Below are 20,868 nucleotides of genomic sequence, written 5' to 3' on the forward strand. Positions count from 1 at the left end.
TGAGTGCGTGAGTGACCGTACGTAGGGCATCTCGGTCCAGATAGGGGCGCAACTGGCGCACCACACAAACCTGGGCAAATGCCCCCCTGGCCACGACTCCAATATGATCTTCAAAACTGAGTTGTGAGTGCAGGAGGACGCCTAAATTGCGTGCCCTATCAACGGGAGGTAAAACCTCTCCTCCCATAACCAAAGATGGAAACTCTTGGACAAGTCGAGATGCCGGTACGTAAAGCCACTCAGTCTTGGCTGGGTTGAGCTGGAGCCTGTTCTTCCCCATCCAAATCCGTACCGCTTACAGGCCACGGGACATCACATCGAGGGCATCGCTGGGTTGGTTCGGAGTGGAGATGAAAAGCTGGGTATCATCAGTATATTGATGATACCTCACCCCGAGACCACGGATGATCTCACCCAGTGGCTTCATATAGATGTTAAACAATATGTCATGTGACGCGATCAAGTTTGACACCCATGCATTATAAGGTGTAGAAGTGTGGATTTTTCCCCAATAATCAAATTAGCTCATTGCATCTCGAACTGCCTTTGATTCATGTTAACTTTTTAAAAGTTTAATAGAATCTTGAGATACAGATTACTCATAAAACTACTGCTTTGGTGAAAAAATATTGCTTGCAAGGTTTTTCCTCATTTTGCTCTGCATTTGGAAAGAAAACCCCAGTTGCATTTTGTCTTTGAAATTTGGCTCCTTATAGTTGCTCTTTAGAGAGACAGTTTGGTATAATGGTTAAGGCATGAGGCTAGAAACCAGGAGATTGTGATTCTAGGCCTGCCTTAGACACAAAGGGTGACCTTCAAGCAGTCCTTCTCCCTCAGTCCTGGAATCAAACAAGTGCAAACTACATCTTTAAGTCTTACCAAGAAAACTTCAAGGATTTCTCCAGGCAGTCACCAGGAGTCAATACTGATCTGAAGGATTGGTGCTCTTTATGGCTGTTGTATAGCACGTACAGACTTGGTAAAGGTAAAGGTTCCCCCGCACATGCGTGCTAGTCGTTTCCAATTCTAGGGGCCGGTGCTCATCTCCGTTTCAAAGCCGAAGAGCCAGCACTTGTCCGAGGACATCTCTGTGGTCATGTGGCCGGCATGACTAAATGCCAAAGGCACATGGAACACTGTTACCTTCCCACCGTAGTGGTCCCTATTTTTCTACTTGCATTTTTATGTGCTTTCGAACTGCTAGGTTGGCAGAAGCTGGGACGAGTAACAGACACTCACTCTGTTACACGGCACTCGGGATTCGACCCACCAAACTGCCGACCTTCTGATCGACAAGCTCAGCGTCCTAACCCACTGAGCCACCGTATCCCCACAGACATGGTAGACATGAATAAACAATAGGCATGATAAAGATATGATGGCAGTCTTTCAATATTTGAGGGGCTGTTACAGAGAAGAGGGGGTTGATTTCTTCTCCAAAGCACCTGAAGGCAGGACAAGAAGTAATGGATGGCAAATTAGCAAACAGTGATCCAACCTAGAACTAAGGACAAATTTCCTGACAGAGAGAACAGTTAATCAGTGGAGGCTTCTAATCACCCAGACGTTGTGAGTACTCCATCACTGGAGGATTTTAGGAAGAGATTGGAGAGCCATTTGTCCAGAATGGTATAGGGTTTCCTGCTCAAACAGAGGGTTAGTCTAGAAAACCTCCGAGGTTCCTTCCAACTTTGTTATTCTGTATTCTGCATTCTGTATCTTTACAACTGCTCCAACAGCATCTGTGATTCTGAAGCCTTCCATCTCTCCCATTAATTCAAGACCAGCTAATTATTCCATGATTCCCCTCTACAGTGATTACAGTGTACCTGCATGGAATAGCTATTAGTATCAAAGTCAAAGCCATGATTGATTCAAGCAATATGTAAAGAAAACATAGTCACTTGATTTAAGGCAATCCAAGGAATATTTGTAGTTTCGGCCAAACACTGAATGTTCTGATAGCTACGTGAAGCATTAGAATCTCTTGCTTAGCTCATTATTTCTCTGGATTCTAATGCCTACCATGATGGAAATTCACTAAAAAAACTTTGCTTGCTTTAAGTTAAAACCACTTTTTCTCAGAAATGTAGTTAGCTACAGTGACAGCCGGCAAAGGAAGAGACAGAGATCTCTGGAGGCTGAATGCAACCCCTCCTTCGAAATTAGTCCTTCTAATTATCTCCATGAATAAAGAGAAGAACAAGAGAAACTGAGGAGGTCAGAAGACATAAGTGGTGGAAAAATGGGGGAGACTGGGGTAGAAATAGGCATCCACTCATAAAACAGACATTAAAGTATCTCAGAGAAAGTTCAAGATACTTTCCTGTAAATTGAAAGACTCTTGCCTACCCCAAATTTCACTGTTTTTCCCCCCAAAAACCTATATTAATGTCCTTCACTCGGTAATGAATTTAGCAATTTACCAGTCATGCAGACTTTGACCTTGCAAATCAAGGGAATTTGAACTGACATAATACATGATTTGATGATGTACATTTTATATTGACTCTCAGTTAAATTTATTATAGTACTTATTAACAAAAAGTGCCTGTCCACTGAGATTAATTTTACTGTTATTAACTTCTGGCTAAGAAAAACATGAAGGTGACATATGCAATCACCAAATATTGTTTTTCAAGTTCACAGATTTCTTTGTAATAACAATACAGTGGGATTGGGATTAGATATCATTTAGTACATGTCTGAAATGTCTCCTCCACACCTTCTTGAAACAGAGCTGGAAGAGATGACTAAAGACAACATAAAAGGTAAAAGGTAAAGGTTCCCCTGCACATGCGTGCTAGTCGTTTCCGACTCTAGGGGCCGGTGCTCATCTCCGTTTCAAAGCCGAAGAGCCAGCGCTTGTCCGAGGACGTCTCCGTGGTCATGTGGCCGGCATGACTAGACGCCAAAGGCGCACGGAACGCTGTTACCTTCCCACCGGAGTGGTCCCTATTTTTCTACTTGCATTTTTACGTGCTTTCGAACTGCTAGGTGGGCAGAAGCTGGGACGAGTAACAGGCGCTCACTCTGTTACGCAGCACTCGGGATTTGATCCGCCAAACTGCCGACCTTCTGATCGACAAGCTCAGTGTCCCAACCCACTGAGCCACTGCGTCCCTTCTAAAGACAACATATAGCCTCTAATTATCCAACAATGTGCTTGTAAAAAAATATATACTGAACCAGGGCAGAAGATGCTGTCTCCCCTTTAAAAATAAGAACACTTCAGAAAGTAAGCACTTTTCTATTTACTTTTCAGGTTTGGCACAATTACAAAGAATACCAATGAATTTGCCCTTTTGAGGTAAGCTGTAATTAAACTATAGATTTCAGAAAGAATGAGGCTGGTGAAAACTCGTATGAGCTGGTAGGAAAAATATGTAGCTATATTCTTATCTATAAAATGTTATTTGGGCATAGAATATGATGATATCATTTGCAGTGATGGTAGCCTGCATAGTAAAGAATTTTCAACAGATGGAAGCTTTTGTGCAAATTAGGAGAAATTTGTCAGGAATGAAGAGGCCTCTTTCAGAAGATAGTGGTGCTGATATTCTCAATGGTTGTGGCAGATATCTTAGCCAACATGCTCCCGCTGCAAGATGGTTATATGAAAATGTCTCATAGTAGCCTTACCTGTTTGTCTAAATATCAGAAAGTCAAGAATTAAAAAAAATAATCATTGCACAAATTTAATTAGCTAAGGCAACTCAAGAGATATAATTACACCACTGCCCTGGATGAAACCCAGACAGAGCAAATAGTAGTCGAGTACTATGGAGTGTCAACTCACAAGATCCTGTTATCACACAAAAGGTTAAGACTTGTGTTTCAGTAACTGGAATCAATCATGATATCTAATATTTCTCTTCCCATCTTGTAGAGACCAATAGAAACTCCAACTTTTTCTTCTTCTTTCTGCCTTGACTACAGTCACCAGAGTGATAACCTTTAAAGTGGTCCTAGGTTCTGAAGAGTTGTCCAGTTCCTTTTAATTTTTCTCTCATCAGTTGGTTTCCAGATCCCTTATCATTTTGATAGCTCTCTTCTAAACTCACTCTAATGTCTCCATGTCCTTCTTAAAATGCAATGCCAAGAAATGACATTGTACTCCAAGTACTGTCTATTCAGAGCAGAGTACAAGATAATAATTACCTCCCATGGATGTGGTCCTTTTGTTAATACCACCCAAAATTGCATCAATGACCCTCCGTAGTTCTTGGAACATGCAGTTATGCTTACTACTAAGTAGCTGTATAGTAGGAATAGAACACCAGCTGCCTGCAATTAGTGCAAGTTCGAGTCCCACCAGGCTCAAGGTTGACTCAGCCTTCCATCATTCCGAGGTAGGTAAAATGAGGACCCAGATTGTTGGGGGCAATAAGCTGACTTTGTAACAATGCCGCTTGGGGTATGTGTGAAAGCCCTAATAAGCAGGCATATACATAGAATGAAGGCTATTGCTAAGCACATTGATTTGTGCTTTAGATTGTAAGCCGCCCTGAGTCTTCGGAGAAGGGCGGGATATAAATGGGATTTATATATATATATATATATATATATATATATATATATATATATATATATATATATATATATATATATATATATATGGATCTTTGGTCATTCGGGTTTTTCCCCGCGTAGAATTGAAGGTGTAGGAGCAACGTTTCGACGGAATCCCATCCATCATCCTCAGGCTGGTGGCTTCAGCTTCCTTCTTCTGGGAAAAATTTTTGCAGTAGAAAAATAAAGAGAATTATGAATGCAGCCTAACCCTAATGCACTTTGAACCGAGTTACAAATGAGGTTGCCCATTATTTACATTTTATTTCAAATTTATTCTAAAAATGATTAGATGTGAAATAAAGGATCCTCCTAAATGCTTGTTAAATACTGCTAATAATATATTCATGTTGTTTTTTTCAAATATTAAAATATAAAATGTTCATTTATATTTCTTCAAAGGCATCCTGTAAACCTATCTGAAATTATCACAAAGGTCATATGGGGAAAAATACATGGAATGAATTTTTAACATCAACTGCAAATGTCAGTTGTTGGTAATATCTACTGTAATTAAATAAGAAATGGATTGTTATACTTTTGGCTGAATACCTTTTATCAAATCAATATCTATGTTCGCCTGCTGATTTATTGCTGAGAGGTAACCAACAAATGAGAAAGAGCCAAAGATTTGTCCTGGCCTTTACATTACTATTATCTGTCACAGCTTGATGATAATCTCTGGTGTAGAATGAATTTTTTTAAAAAATTCCATTTATATCCCGCCCTTCTCCGAAGACTCAGGGCGGCTTACAAGCTTAGCAGTAGCCTTCATTCTATGTATATGCCTGCTTATTTGATACCAAACATCATCCTGCAAGTTTGATTGGTATATACGGATTAACATTTCCTGAGAATGTGTCACTAATTCTACCTATCCCTATAGTCTATATTTGTTTTTAATTTTTCCAAGAGATTTACTTACCATCACCTGCATACTTCACAACATGTCTTTGAAATTTCAGTTAGTTAGATATATAGTATTCTCTCCACCCCAACCCTAAAAAACACCACACACACACACCATTAACTGTACCTTTGATCTGGGTCATTCATTAATTAATTCATTCAATTTCTATGGGTGCTCATCCCAGTCAATAACTCCTGGTAGCTTACAGTTCAAAAAAACATTTCAAAACAACAAAATCAGTAAAAATACTAAAAAAATATCCCAAATTAAATAGGCTTAGGAGCAAGATACTTAGCTAATTAGCAATATAAGCAGGAAACCGGGCCCTTGACACATTCAATGCCCCATTTTAAAAATCCCAATTAATTTTTGAATGAATCTTTTTTTGCCTGTATTTTAGCAGTTGGAAATGAAAGAATTGTAACGCTTTCCTGTTCTAGACTTTCAAGCACTACCACAGCACATTTGCAAGATTATTATCGGAGCCCCACAGCTGTACCCAGCACATCTATAAAACAAGTTTTCTTCCTTTCCCTCTGGCAAGTTTTCTGTTTCAGTCTGATTTCCTTTGGAAGAATTGGGAACAGCTGCTGTCTTCTACCCTTAAAACCAGCATGGATCCATTTATTTTATTTATTTTTATTTTAATTCCATTTATATCCCGCCCTTCTCCGAAGACTCAGGGCGGCTTACAAGCTTAGCAGTAGCCTTCATTATGCCTGCTTATTAGGGCTTTCACACACACACCCCAAGCGGCATTATTACAAAGTCAGCTTAATTGCCCCCAACAATCTGGGTCCTCATTTTACCTACCTCGGAAGGATGGAAGGCTGAGTCAACCTTGAGCCTGGTGGGACTCGAACTTGCACTAATTGCAGGCAGCTGGTGTTACTTAAGGAGGCATTAGCCCACTGCTCCACCAAGGCTCTTTGTCAGCCAGTGTCATGAAACCGCCCAGACATGTAGAGGAGACAAGCCGTTATTTTGCTAGGAGAATCTTCCTTTCAAACAGATTGGGATGTTGAAGGCCCCTTCCAACTACACTGCAATTACTACACTTTCAGGCAGTCCATCATTAGGAAGAACTGTTTGGCTAATCTCATGCTGACCCACGTGCAATAGTAAGAAATGAAAAAGCAATTCCTCTTGTACAAAATGAAACACCTGAGCTGTCTATAAACCAATTCTACATTCTGATGACAGTCATGCAGAACAAATCTCCTGTTTATTTTTCTATGAATTCCCTTCCAATTGAGTTCCCGTTCAACTGGTGGAAATAATACCTGCTTTCAAAAGGATGTCTAAGGACAACAGAATTTCACTGCCATGCTCATAGGTATGATTTTCTTTCATTCTTAATTTCATAATGGTTGAGGAGGGGATAGAGATGCTTTCCATTGTATAATCAGTTTTCTATTGGACTACAGCTTCTCTAGCTTCCCCTCCTTCAGTTCCCATAGGTATTTATCCAGCCGATAGGAAAGGGGAGAGAGACAATCCCTCTAAAGCCAAACTAATATCCATAAAGGGGAAAAAACAGGTCTTTCTGTTGCCTATTCCCATTTTCTGGAATTCCTCACTGCCTGAAATCAGTGAGATGAAGATGAAAATAAGGTGAAAACTGACTTTTGTTGGCTTTATTTACTTAATCTTTTCATTGACTTTTATCTTTCCATTGAATTATTTTAAATACATTCTACATATTTTTTTTTTAAAAAAATGGCTTTTACTTTTCTTATTTTTCACCTTTTCAGCCATTTTGATTGCTTTTTAAGAAGACAAAAAAATCTAATTAAAAAAAGAAATTAAAATTCATGGGAAGAGATTATGAAGGAATTAGTCTCTCCCTCACCCCCACCCACCCCCTGAATTTTCTGGTTGGAAAGTATGGGCAACCAAAGAATCTTCAGGGATAGAAAGTTATGCTAGAGAAAGCACCAACAAAAACATTATCATTTTTACCACTTGCAAGAAGGTAATACGTTCAGCACTATCATCACCATAAAAATGTTTTAAAAAATTCATACACCCTAAAAGTAATATAGAAATATCTAAATTTCTTCCATAGGCTAAGAGAATGTTTGAAAAAGAAACACAAAAGGTTTTTTGGGTATAGCATTTAGATAACCTTTTCCTTCAAACGTTCACTAGTAGGTACCAGGAGTGTTTCAGATCCAAAGCCAAAATATGCTGCTTCAGAGTGTTTGTATGGATGCTGAACCTGTGGGCACCATCTTAAAGAAAGTACATCTTTTCCTATGCCCATAGAATAAATATGTTTGAGCTAATAAGCCACCATGGATACTGTGCTTGATTGTATTGAAAACCTCTGAGAAATTAAGGAGCACAGCAATGGATATACAGCCTCCATCCTGGCCCTGCCAGAAACCATAACAAGCACAACCAATGCTTTCTCTGTACCGCATCATGACCTGAAACCTGACTGATATGGATCCAGATAATTAGGCACCACCAATATCTTCTGCGAAATAAAAATATATCAAAACAAGCCCAAAATCAATTGTCATCCTAGCCTGTTCTGAAAGCCACCTCCTCTTTGTAATTCTGGGAATATTTTTTTCTAGTTTGCTATTCTCAAATGCTTCTTATTTCTTCCCATAGTCCTTCACATATACTACTTCATAAGCTAAGCATACTAAATCTGTTCCTTGCATTAAATTTATATTCTGACTGAATGTCCTTCAGAAGAGGTTTGCCTGATGTACCTACTTTCTTTCATTTTCTAAGCTTAATCCATGTATTTGACATCAATAATTCATGACCTGGATAGAGTGTAAAGGTCCTGTCCATTTAGATTGCACCTCTCCATTTTTTGCTTCCTATTAGATCAGGGGTGTCAAACTCAATTTCATTGAGGGCCCCATCAGCATTGCGGTTGCCCTCAGAGGGCCGGGTGGGTATGGCCTGGGTGGGCGTGGCCTACTGGGTGGGCATGGCTAAAGTGCGTATGGCCTACTGGGTGGGCGTGGCCAGCTCTACATCGTTCGCATCAAGGGTGCCTATGGGGGCCTGGGCAGGAGTGGGACAGATCTGAGGGTCTCTGGCAGAAGGAGGGTCTCTGGGCCAGGGCCAAGGCAGTGGGGGCCGTTCCCTCACTGTTTCCAGCATGGCTTCGCGGGCCACATGAAACCACTTCGCAGGCCGGATCCGGCCCCTGGGCCTTGTGTTTGACATGTCTGTATTAGATAGTCTATTTGGTTCCAGTGATGTTGATCCATGATATCAAGGTGTAGGATCCTGTGATTATGTTCTTTAAAGCAAATTCTGACAATGAACAAATGCTTTTCTTCATGAACTCTGTATTTCATTGTTGCATTTACCATGTCAAATCTTCATGTTATTCCAATGCCTCTGTTTCTCTAGGTTTTTTTTCTTTCTTTTCATTTAGTACCCTCTGTAAAACTGGTTTTCTGGACTATCAAGGTGGAAAACTGGGAGGGTTATCAAATGTTACTTTGGAAAACAGACTTTATAGTAACATAGCTCAGGACAAAAAAAATGATGCTGAATCAATTTCTGTAAGATTTAATATGTTTGTCCCCCTAGCAAGTCATCAACTAGTCAGCAAATGTATTTTATTCTTCCAAATATACAAAAAAAAAGATGGCTATTATTGTTTTTCTACACAGTTTTCCCCCAAATGTTTTGTATCTGGTATTGAATCAATTTTGGTTTTTTCTTGTATATTTTGTACAAAACTGAGCTATTTGTAACACTATTATCCAAAATTCCTCTCTACTGTACATAAAGAATCTCTACTAATCAAGAGATAGCCAGTTTGATGTAGTTCAGGCATCAGGCTAGAAACCTGGAATCCATGAGTTCTAGTCATGCCTTAGGCATAAAGCCAGCTAGGTGACCTTGGGCCAGTCACTCACTCTCAGCCTTAGTAAGCAGGCAATGGCAAGGCACTTGTGAAAATCTTGCCAAGAAAACTTCAGGGAATGTCTGGATCAGGAGTCAAAAGCAAAAAAAAATCAATAGAGAAACAAAAATAAATATATTATATGAGAAATTCCCTTGACACCTACAGCTGTAACATGTGGCTAGAAAGATTAGGTGTCAGATTGAATCTGTTTCCCTTTGTATTGCCATTTTAAATTTTAAGCTGACCATTTGTTATGGTATAACGTGGTGGCTCAGTGGGTTAGGACGCTGAGCTTGTCGATCGGAAGGTCGGCAGTTTGGCGGGTCGAATCCCGAGTGCCGCGTAGCAGAGTGAGCGCCTGTTACTCGTCCCAGCTTCTGCCAACCTAGCAGTTCGAAAGCACGTAAAAAATGCAAGTAGAAAAATAGGGACCACTACGGTGGGAAGGTAACAGCGTTCCGTGCGCCTTTGGCATCTAGTCATGCCAACCACATGACCACAGAGACGTCCTCGGACAAGCGCTGGCTCTTCGGCTTTGAAACGGAGATGAGCACCGGCCCCTAGAGTCGGAAACGACTAGCACACATGTATGGGGGAACCTTTACCTTTACCTTTAACAAAAAAAAAACCTGAACAGCCACTGTTATTTCTTGTTGCTCTTTCACTCTGTCTGTTCAATCTGTTTGTCTAAATTTACTTTACTTTACTTTACTTTACTTTACTTTACTTTACTTTACTTTACTTTACTTTACTTTACTTTACTTTACTTTACTTTACACTTCACCTATCTCGGACATATCTTTTTGGCATTATTACATCACCAATCAAATTATTTCCTTCATGTTTTCTCTGGAGCAGATGAGGCTTGAAGTGTGACTCTTCAGCTCCATGAATTTATTCTACATGGTGGGCGATTGATTTGCATGTTACAATATTTGTACTGATTTGCTTAGTATCCTTAGATCCTGAGCTAACCTTCCTGTCTGAACAGTGGATCCTTCTGAAAAGGAAGGATCACAAGAGAAGCTCCTAATCCAGTGGAGTGTTAAGCTCTTGACAGCTGGCCCAAAAGCAAATTTCTCACAGAAGCTTCATTAACCAGATTTATTGTCATGGGGAAAAGGATTAGGTTGCAGAAATCTTAACAACAGGCTTGCTTTACTTCAGAAGATACTTTATCTCTCTGCCTGTTAGAGTGGGGACTTTCTTAGCCGCTTCTGTGGGAACAGGCAAAGAGGCTGTTCTTTCAACTGGTAAAAGAAGAATGTCAAGGTATCCAATTGTGAATCTCTCCTAATCTCAAACCTCCCGTTACATTAAGCTTTGTTTCAACAGGAAGGTCTCCTTGGGATCAGATAAATTCATCTGTCATTTGGCTGTCCTGTCTCATCTCTTGGGTGGTTTCTTGGCTTGCTTTTTCCCATGTCTTACTTGTTCCTCCTTTGCTTTTAAAAGCTGAATATATTTTTTTCTCAGACTCTACCTCATCTTCTCAGACTGCTACTTGCAGCCCAGTACTAACTTCACTCTTATTTATGATTTTTGACCTAGCCCTACAATCATGGATCCAGTAATGGTAGTACAACATTCCAAGTGCTGAAGTCACCAAAACTGGTTTTCTGAACATTCTGAGCTCCCCCAGCAACATATTTTAAAGACAAGGGTAATGCTAGGTGTCTGTCTGTCTGTCTGTCTGTCTGTCTGTCTGTCTGTCTCTCTCTCTCTCTCTCTCTCTCTCTCTCTCTCTCTCTCTCCAACTCACTTCATAGGGTTGTTGTTGTGGGGAAATAGGAGGGGGGAAGGAGCATTAGGAATGTTTACCACTTTTGAGATTTTTATAAAATAATAAAATTGGAATATAAATAGGTACTGAATAAAAAAATAAAACAAAGTTCCTAATAGTCGTGAATGCTAAAAGTTTGCCCCACTAACTCTGATAGCATGAAATCACTGACACACTTCCTGCAACATTTTGACATTTTTGTAATATGCAACCTCCCATTGCAAACATTCCACCTCTCTTCTTCAGCTAAGAGAAAAAAATGTCTGGCTCTAATAAAAGTGCACCTTGAAGAAATATTTATGTGTGGGCACAGCATCTGGTAAACATTCTGGCTGTATTCAGTACAAGCCTATATATCATCACTAATTTAAATGTTTAATCTGCCATCTGCAGATGGCACTGGGTTTCTTGGATACTTGCATAAGATTTCGAGTGGACGTCTGCAGTCCACATTCTGCCAAACATTTCATTCAAACATCCCAATTGTCTGAGAAGCATTTTGAAGATGTTTTCTTATTGGGCCAACTGCCTCTAGATCTAACATATGTTTTTTGTTTGTCTTAATCAAACCATGCATCCCTCATCTGGTTTGTTTTGGAATGTTTGCCCTCCTTTTCATTATTCAAAAGAAAATAGTTAAGCAAAGAAACCTAGTGATTAATTCACTGGGTATTCTTCTGTCACAATCCAGCTGATATCCACTGGGCAGTAAGTCCTCAGTACTTTCAGAGGGCCGTTCTAAATTGGTCACTCCCTAGGCAACAGAAAGCAGAATGGGGAGAGAGACGTGTCATCTGGACGATATTTCTGCATGACTGCTACATGTTTAACAAGAACCCAGCTAAAAAAAAATAGTTGGCAAACTCATTCATAACCTCCTAAGTTACTTTGCTAGTAGTGTCCTATTTTTAGATATACTTCTTCCTCTTTCTGTCACTGTTGTTGTGATGACCATTAAAAAGATTTCAAGAAATTGCTTCTAAAGCAGACATGTCAAACACAAGGCCCAGGGGCCAGATCCGGCCCACAAAGTGGTTTCATGTGGCCCGCGAAGGCATCCTGGAAACAGTGAGGGAATGGCCCCCACTGCCTTGGCCCTGGCCCAGAGACCCTCCTTCTGCCAGAGACCTCCAGATCTGTCCCACTCCTGCCCAGGCCCCCATAGGCACCCTTGATGTGAACGATGTAGAGCTGGCCACGCCCACCCAGTAGGCCATATGCACTCTAGCCACGCCCACCCAGTAGGCCACACCCACCCTGGCCATACCCACCCGGCCCCTTGAGGGCAACTGCAATGCTGATGTGGCCCTCAATGAAATTGAGTTTGACACCCATGTTCTAAAGTCTCTGGAGCCAATCAGAGTAGATATAGAGGGCTGCCTGGAAAGAAAGTGAGAAAATCCTTGCTTTTATATTCATGGGGAGCCTTTCCTGAATCCAACATTATTACCTTCATCATCATCATCAAGCATACAACTGTATCATATAATATTTTCATTTAGTGCTGTATTCACAGTTTGTAAAGTAAATCCACAAGAGGCTATTTCTTTCTCATTTCTCTTTTTCTTCAGCATATTTTGTCGTCATGTGGTATCATCTTTCCTGCAAAGTAACTTTAGAAAAACCTAACCACCTTTGTGTTAGTGATTGAATAAGGAAAATTGTAAAAAATGAATGCATGAATGAAGAAAGCAGAGGCTATTTAAAACAAAGCAAAATTGAGCTGCAGTGATTCCCTCTACAGCTGCCTCAACCCTGTCCCCCAGCATTTCTGAAAAACAAATTTATGATATCATATCGACAGGATGTCACTTAGACTTAAGTCAAGCATTGAGTCAATTGCTTCAAAACAGGATCTAGGCAGTGAGCTAGATCAGATGCTGAAAAGTCCTCTGCACATGGCCAGGAGCAATGCTGAATTCCTATCTTAATTATCTGCTGAAGAGAAAAACTCATTATCTTCACAACTCTTCCCTCCTTGCATGATACAATTTGACCGATAAAATGTTCCCTGACACACATCTGTTAAAGGTGAACATGCCTCTTATCCTTAATTTACAGGCTCTCTAACAGCTGAAGGACCACATCATTGAGCCAGATGGCCCACTTTTAAACTGAATTGCAGACAATTTTTCATGCCTGTTTCCAACAAGCTTATAAGAGGCCCAGGTGCATTTTTACAAAATGATGGTACTGGGGATTTATTTTGCTTTACAATATGTCTCTTCTCAGATTTTTTTTTGTTTTAATTGAAAAATCTCAAAGGTAGGCAGAAATGGGGAGCTGGGACCTGCCAATGAGGGCATCTGGAGGACATCCAAAGATAGTCCTTTGGCTACTTCAATCCATTGTATACTCTTTGTGACAGCAGTTTCCATGGATAGGAGACCATTGAAGATCAGAGACATTGACAGATGAACTTTTCTTCTATACTTCCCTGCAATCCATTCCAAAGATACAAGCACAGCCTTCTCCTTGAAATTCTTCAGCCCTGAGGAATGAAGAGCCCCCTTTTTCCTCCTGAGTTAATGACACACACTTAAAAATTATGGGCATGGAGTCATAGCGAATTTCAGACAAAAACAAACCAACCATGTTCCTTCAAAATTCAGAACAGCACTATCATCAGTCCCTCAAAAGAATAAATATGACACATTGAAAGCTGTGGTAGATTATTTCAAAGACAATAACATGTTCTAATGACCAGAAGGTATGTTTTCCTATATCAAAATGTGTTCCAAATAACCTGAATTCTGGCTCTGAGTGTTGTAGCATTTTCTTAAAAAGCTGGACTCAATCTATTCTCAATTTATTCCAAAACCCAATCCTCTTAACTCATAATTGTTGCTTTTCTGCTGAAGGAATGGGAATTCAGCATTTTTAAAGGGGCATAGTGAATGCAATCTTGACTAACGGAGACGGGTGCCATCATTTATAAGTTTCCTTGTCACAGCTGTGGAGCAGCTGTGTTCCAAAAAGTACAGTTCAGAAGCTAATATTTTTATTGCCTCAAACTTGGCATCCCTTTAAGGATGCTTTAAAAGTAGACTTGCCATTCCTTAAAAAAATCCATATTTTGAAGGAGGATCAGCTCATCACAGTATAATAATATTCCTCAAATAATTTACGTTATAATAATATATTGAGTTATAATAGTATTCCTCAAATAATTCAGGTTATTTGGAACATATTTTGTGAATGTCTCTGATGCATCTAAAGTGTGACAAATTAACTTGCACTTATTCCCAGATTTTATATTTTTATATTCTTTTCTCAGCTGTCTAATGTCTTGATATTTACCAAAGGAAAAGCAGTAATGTTGGCCATGTAATATACCATAGGTTGTCCCTCAAGAGCTCACATAAAATGATATCAGAACTGTAATGTATTGGGATTGCTTGTTAACACCATGTGGTAATGGCTGGTAGGTTGCTAGAGCAGGGAGCTAGCTAACGGCTCCCAGCATCTCAGACAACCCGTCTGCAGTGCTGCTATTGGTTGCCCCTAGGTGGCAATAGGTTGCTTCAAACCTATTGGCCGCCACCTAGGGGCCAAGGTATAAATTGCTGCAGCTGCAACCCTGTTCTCTAGTTCAGATCCTGCAAGCAATAAGCCATGTTCTTTGCTGAACTCACTCGCCTCGTCTTCATTCCTGCACAACAAACCCAGTACACAACACTGGCGATGAAGGTGGGATCCTGCTTCTCCGTTGAAGCTGAAAGTCACTAGGGTAGAGGTAGGGCATGCCTGGCAGGAAAAGCAAATTCCCCCCCCCCTACGGTCGGCTAGCTAAGCCACGCTAGCGACCACGCACTCAGAGGACCAGTCCCTGGGCAACGGAGAGGCAGGAGTCGAAGACGCTGAGATCCAGCCATGAAGACCAGCAGAATGCCAAAGGTCAGAAGGTTGCGAGAATTCAACATCAAGCAACCAGAAGGATGGCCCTCGTACCTGTCCCAGGTTGAGAACTACCTTTGGGCAAACCAGGTCGCAGAGGACAGACTGAAGGCCTCCACGCTGCTTTGTGTGTGTGGCCCAGCGACGTTAGATCTGGCTGAAAACCTCTTTGCACCCACGCCATTGGAATCCGTCTCCTAAGCTGAACTGAAGAAGAAGCTCAGAGAACACTTCCAACCAAAGATTTCGGTGATTGCATGGTGCTACGCCTTCGAACAACGAATACAGCAACCGGGAGAGACCGCATCCAAATACATTGCAGCCTTGAGGCAGGCCACACACCTGTGTCGATTTTCAGACGTCAAAGAGCGACTTCAAGACCGGCTTGTCTGCGGCCTCCACAACAGAGAGCTGCAGCAGAAACTTTTTGCAAGAGAAGTCCTGTCATTTGCCGATGCCCAGAACGAAGTCATGGTGGACGAAGCTGCCGGTGGAGCCGTCCGAACAATCCAGCCCACCAGAATGATGCAACGCAAAGAAGCCATCCACCACAAGGACACAGAACTCACCGAGGACTCCAAAGAAGATGCCAAAGTTGACAAGTTGCACAGACAACCCGAACAACAGCTCCGCAGTAGCAAGCAGCAAGAGACTAATTACAAGGCAGATCTCTTGCCTAGATGTCCATGTTGTGGCGGCCACCACCAATGCTCGGACTGCAGGTTCCAGACTGCCACATGCCGGGCTATGGAAAAACTGGCCACATTGCATCCGTTTGTAGAGGTCGCCAGAGGGACCGGCCATTGAATCGCCAGTCGGAAGATCTGACCAGGAGAGGGGCCGTTCAGCGTGGGGTTTTGCTCAAGCCGTAGAAATGTCTGCCTCGTCTTCATTCCTGTGCAACGAACCCAGTACACAACAAGAACCATGTAAAATAAGCAGAATGTGCTCCATTCCAATCCATAGCAATGAATAACCAAATATAGCAGAAGAATATAATAGTGAAGTGGATAGACAGAAAAAATGATAAAAATAGAGATGGAGTGAGGGAAGGTACAGGGACATACCATTGTCAAAAGATCCCATAGGAAGAGAGATAAAAATCTTTATTAGAATAAGATCACCCTTTTTCTGCTACTTCCATGGATATTAGTAATAACTCCTTACAAATATATTAAAACTGAAATTTCACTGCTTTGCCCCTAAGGGATCATGTAAAGAATTACCAACTTGTATCATTGGGGAACAGTCTGAAATACCAACATGCCAACAAAATCTATTCCTTATAATTGGACGGAATCTGTACTGAGCAAGAAGAGCTCAAGGCATGTTTTTTTAAAAGTAGTACAATTATATTTTAAATGTACAAATATCTAAATATCATTTATGTTGCATGACCCTGTTACAAGAGAGCAGGAACGTATCTATATACTAGGAATTTGTCTGCTGTCATGACAGCTCCAGCACAACTAGCTAGGCCTTTCAAGGAGGCAATAACATGTCATACCCAACAACACAGTCAGAATCCCCTCTAATTTTGGGAGCAACCAACCTTAAGCCTCAGCCAAATATTTTTGGAGAACTTCCACTCTGACTGTAACTTCTGGAAATGGTAATTGTGAGCTAGCTTGAGACATCAAAGTAGAGAAAGCTGTATTGGACTGTTTGTTGCTGATGAGTTCTTTGTCAGAAACAAAGGCAGAAATACTCCTCCACAACATACACACTTAGGAAACTCTTCCAGCAAAGTCCAGATAAGAACTTGCATAGTCTGATAACTAAAAATGTAGGCTGTCATTTGGGGAAACATCCCTGTTTTAATGGAACTACAATGAATTAGGTGCTCTCAAGTACACAAATTCAGAATCTAATCTGCAGAAGGCCTATAATAAAAACTTGCAGAAATGCTGCACTAACATATATGTAACACCCTGAAAATCCCATGTTTATGTAAAAATGTACCATGTCTTGATCTGATCTGGACTAAAGTCTGTGTCCCTCCTTTCCTCCTTCTCTTTTTCTCTGTCTGCTGAAACAGATTAACATCATTTTTTCTATTACTTCAGACTATGATTTTACTTCCTCCTTATCGTGGCCTATATTTTAAGAGTATACACTGTTCATTATACTCAACATATACAGTTAGGCGTATTGACTTATGACTACAATTGGGAGCAAAATTACCATTGCTAAACAATGGTTAAGATAATCACACCCAATTTTATGACCTTTTTTTGCAATGGTTGTTAAGTGAATCAATGTATCAAACACATCCTTCGTAGGATGAAAGCAGGAATTTCCAAGCAGGAACGTACAACAAACAAAAGGCTTTATTCAGCTCAAAGCACAAAAACAAAGTCAGCGCTGGGAGTGAATTGCTCCCAGCACTTACATAGCCATCCGGAGACAGAACCCTGACCCCAGGTCACAAACCAGCCCACAACCCTTCATAATCCCTTCTCTCCCTTTACAATACCTTTTGCAAAACAGCTCACGCTGCTCCATACTACCCACCCCCCTCCGTGCATCCTACAAGCCTCCCTGCCATGTCCCACAGTCTGCTGCAAAGGTAAGCTGTTCAGGCAAGCCCCACTCTCAAGCCCAGATGACCAGCCATGCTGCTGTGCAGCTACAACTGTTCCCAAGCTTCACCAAAGCCTTTCGAGCCCCGAAGGCTTGTTACGGTGACGGCAGCCCTTCCGGGAGTCAGGCTGCCAGCTGGGAGGTGGTGGGGCCTGCAGAGAGCCCGCAGCGACCAGCAGCATCAGCGGTGGTGGGCAGGGAAGCGACAATGTGGGAAGCAGCCCAGCAACACCTTTTGTAGTTTTCAGAGTCTCGGCAAGGATTGCAGCAGCCAGCTGAAAGGCGGTGGGGCCAGCATGCAAAAGCCAGCTGACAGGTGGCCGGGCCGGTGGAGGGCTTGTGGCGGCCGGGCTGGCATGCGGCGGCCAGCTGATAGGCGGCCGGGCTGGCAGAGAGCTTGCGGCAGCCTGCTGCAGCAGTGGACGGACAGGAGGCTGGGGAGGGGAGCTGTCACGGAACTCTTCCTCCCCCCTCACTGTATGTCGGGCCCACGGGGCTCGACAGGTGGCTCCCCCTACCATGGCTCCACCTGAAAGATAATAGGGTTTGGATGAACAATCATCCACCTGACTGGATGGTTCAGCCAACCCCCCGCCTGGCTTTCCTGGTTGCTGGCAATGAAACGCCTGATCCAAACAAGGTGCATGAACGTCCACTTCCCCCACCCAGGATGCCTCCGTAGAATAAGGTACTGCAACCTCCCCCTCCGAACCCAAGAGTCAAGGATTTCCTGGACATCAAAGGTCTCCCTTTGACTGGTTCACAGGATGATTCCCCAACCAGCTTCAGCAAGCTACTATGGAAGACAGGATGTATTTTTCCTAAATACTTAGGTAACCGGAGCCATACAGTCACGGGGTTGATGACCTGTATTACTCTGAAGGGTCCTAGAAATTTCAGTCCTATCTTCTTAAATGGTACCTGCAACCGCAAATACTTCATACACCAGTTCCCCCACCTGGAAGGGCTTATAAGGTCTCCTCTTTTTATATGCCTGCTCCTTGTTTGTTTCTGCAGCCTTTGTTAGGGCCTTTTTTACCGTATCACACACATCCCCCAACTGTGTCATCCACTCCCTAGGTTGGCAAGGTAAGGGATCCCCTTGAGCGTACTCAGGAATGGGAACAAACCCACGACCAAACACCACCCTGAATGGAGAAAACCCAGTACTGCTGTGCACCACATTGTTGTGTGCCACCTCTGTGAACGCTAACAGGTCCACTCAGTTGGACTGTTGATATGACACATAGCACCTCAGGTACTGCTCCACCATGGCATTCACTCATTCTGCTGCCCCGTTGGTGCTGGGATGGTATGCTGAACTGAGACCCTGGGACGATTCGATAAATTGAACAAATTCGCGTCAGAAGGGAGCCGTGAACTGTACCCTCCGGTCTGAGATGATTCTTTGGGGTACTTCATGTAGGTGATAGATGTGTCTAATAAACATCCAGGCCAGCCTTCAGGCAGATGGCAATCTCTTACAGGGCACAAAGTGCGCCTGGTTAGAGAAGAGATCAACCACTGTCCAGAACACATTGTAGCCCCAAATCTCTGGTAACTCAACAATAAAATCCATTGTGATGTCCATCCCATCTCATCAAGATATTCAGGTGATCTCTCGACCAGGAATCATCCTGAAGCACTTTCTGCAACTCATGCTCAAATCCCCCATCACAATGTGGGACACTGCTCTTGCCACATCTTGTTAGTAAGGGGGCATGATCGCCTGCACCACCTCCTCCCTCTTACTATCATATTGTGGCAACTGTGAGACAGCATCGGCCAGGAAGTTCTTTTCCCCCAGCATATATTTCGGAGTAAAATGGAATTGTCAGAAGTATTGCACCCATCTGATGTGTTTCGGGGACAGGTGTCTTGGGTTTGTACCACTTCCAGGTTTTTGTGGTCCGTCCACACCTCGAACGCTTTTCTAGCCCCTCTCAGGAGGTGTTGCCATGTCTCGAGCGTCCGATGTACAACAAAGGCCTCCTTCTCCCAGATAGCCCATACACGTTCAGTGTTTGTTAACTTCCTTGATGTATAGGCGCAGGATTGCAAGGAGCCATGACTATTTCTCTGGAGAGGAACAGCTCCTACTGCAAAATCACTGGCATCAACCTGCACCATAAACGGTATGTCGGAGTCTGGGTGAAGCAGAACTGGCTCTCTGGCAAACAAGGACTTCAAAGCCTCAAAGGACCGTTGACACGCTGTAGACCATGCCAGTGGCTGCCCAGGACGAGTCTTCATCGCTGCCTGTCACGTGTGTAGGAGGTTTGTAAGGGGTAACACTATTGTGGCAAAGGATGGGATAAATTGCCAGTAAAAATTGGCATACCCCAAAAAGCTTTGCAGTTGACAGCGAGTCCTCAGAGCCTGCCACTCCAGAATAGCCTTGAACTTGTTGGGGTCCATCTCCACCCCTGCCCCAGATATCCTATAACCCAAGTAGTCCAACCGAGTCCTGTGGAACTCACACTTGGGCAATTTTACGTATAACCAGGCCTGCAACAGCTTCCTCAGCACTTGTCTCACCAAAGTGACATGTTCCTCCATATTGGTGGTATAGATGAGGATATCATCTAAGTACACGAGTACTCTGCGGTACAGGTGTTCATGCAACACCTCATTAATTAACTGCATGAATACCATGGGAGCCCTCTGCAGCCCAAATGGCATAACCCAGAATTGATAGCTACCAAGTGGACAGTTAAACGCCATCTTCCATTCATCACCCTGCTTAATACGGACCCTATAGTATGCCTCCTGTAGGTCCAGTTTGGTGAATATCTTGCCCTTTGCCACGTAGGGGAAGGGGGTACATATGTTCCATACATACCCCGTTTATGCCTCGGAAGTCCACACATAAACGCAGGGATCCATCTTTTATTTATTGAAACAGGACCAGTGCTGCAATACAGGAACAGGCCTGCTGAATGAAGCCTCTGGCCAGGTTCTGGTCAATGTAGCGCACAACTCCTCCATTTCCCATGGTGTCATGGCATACATATGGGGCTTGGGTAGTCTGGCTCCTGGTTCTAATTTGCTGGTGCAGTCCGTCGGTCAGTAGGGTGGCAGGACATTGCATTCCTGTTCATTGAAAACCTCGGCGAGGTCAGAGTACACATCCAGGACCTGTCCCTCCTATCTGGTACCAGCCTTGCATGCCCCTACCCACTCACCTTTCACCTCAGGCTTCCAGGGTCATGGGGTGGTGGCCGGGGACCTACT

This window comes from Vipera berus (genome assembly GCF_964194415.1).
Source record: "Vipera berus genome assembly, chromosome: 2".
Classification (NCBI taxonomy): Eukaryota; Metazoa; Chordata; class Lepidosauria; order Squamata; family Viperidae; genus Vipera; species Vipera berus.